At 48.9% G+C, this 1,620-nt stretch overlaps 1 protein-coding gene across 1 annotated transcript in view; it reads right to left on the bottom strand.

The window, feature by feature from the left end:
- Positions 1–1,620, bottom strand: part of LOC119412694 (protein SSUH2 homolog) — a 7,698-nt gene that overhangs the window by 5,401 nt on the left and 677 nt on the right. The window lies entirely within an intron of this gene.

Here is a 1,620-nt window from a genome sequence, read left to right as displayed (position 1 = left end):
CACCCCGAGGAAGACGTGTCCCACTGAGAGGACACCCCGAGGAAGACGTGTCCCACAGACAGGACACCCTGAGGAAGACATGTCTCACTGAGAGGACACTCTCAGGAAGAGCTGGGACTCACTCTGCTGGTCTCAGAACTCCTTGAAGTCCCTTATGAGGAGTTCTGGTTCTGTCCTGGGTTCTGCTCCAGTCCAGATCAGCTGTAACACCAAACTTCAGCTGTAAATGTGGCTGAATTTTAGCTACTGTTATTTGAGCTCAGGTTGATTAGCTGCGGCAGCCATCTTGAATTAGGCTGACTCCAAGTTGAAGATGTTCAAACTCAAACCAGGGAAAAGAGTTTCATTCAGAGGTTCATGAGATATTTTGCTAACAGACACACAGTTACAGCATATCTCGCCGGTCAGAGGTTGAGTGCAGCTTCTCATCAGATGAAACAAATCTGATCAAAATGACGTCACTCCAGACAATTGAACTGTTTGTTAACGAGGTCACAGATAATTATCTGGTAACTTTGTAGTTTTTGTATTTTAATTTAAAACTGATGAATCCATTCATCCATTCATCATCCATCCATCCATTCATCATCCATCCATCCATCATCCATCATCTTCCACTTGTTCTGAAGTCGGGTCTCGGGGCAGCATCAGAACAGGGAGGTGTCAACCAAGAGACACAGTCTCTCCTGATAACTGAACTTCTCCCCCTGTCTCTGAGGGAGAGTCCAGCTCTGCAGAGGAAACTCATCTCAACCTCCTGGATCCACGATCTCATTCTTTAAGTCTCTAATCGGAGTTCATGACCAGAGGTGAGGGGAGGAACGTAGACCGACCGGTAAACCGAGAGCTTTGTCTTACAGCTCAGCTCCCTCTTCACCACAACGGACCGGCACAGAGTCCACAATACTGCAGACACTGCATCAATCTGTCTGTCGATCTTACGCTCCGTTATTCCCTCACTCGTGAACAAAACCCCGAGATACTTGAACTCCTCCACTTGAGGCAGAACCTCACCCTCGACCTGAAGATCAATCCACCCTTTTCTGACTGAGGACCATGGTCTCAGATCTGGAGGTGCTGATCCTCATCCCAGCTGCTTCACACTCAGCTGTGAACCGCTCCAGTGAGAGCTGAAGATCACGGCACGATGACGCCAACAGGACCACATCATCTGCAAAGAACAGAGATGAATCCTGAGGCCACAGAACTGGACTCCCTCCTCCTCCTGGCTGCACCGAGAAGTTCTGTCCATAAACGTTATGAACAGAATCTGTGAGAACGAGCAGCCCTGGAGGAGTCCAACTCCCACCCTGAAGGGTCCGACTTACTGAGCACCCCCCACAGTGTACCCTGAGGAACACCGTCAAATGTCTTCTCCAAGTCCACAAAACACATGTAGACTGGATGGGCAAACTCCCATGACCCATCAAGGACCCCAGTGAGGGTAAAGAGCTGGTCCAGTGTTCCACGGCCAGGACAGAACCTGCATTGTTCCTCCTGGATCTGAGGTTCAACCAACGATAGGACTCTCTTCTCCAGAACCCCTGAACAGACTTTACAGGGAGGAGAGTGATGTAACTGGAAAAAGATAAATCTGTAACTGGAAAAAGATAAATCTGT

Source organism: Nematolebias whitei, chromosome 7 (genome assembly GCF_014905685.2).
Source record: "Nematolebias whitei isolate Nwh7 chromosome 7, NemWhi1, whole genome shotgun sequence".
NCBI classification, from domain to species: Eukaryota; Metazoa; Chordata; class Actinopteri; order Cyprinodontiformes; family Rivulidae; genus Nematolebias; species Nematolebias whitei.
The sequence above is the reverse complement of the archived record's forward strand: the minus strand, read 5'-3'. Positions and strand labels throughout refer to the sequence as shown.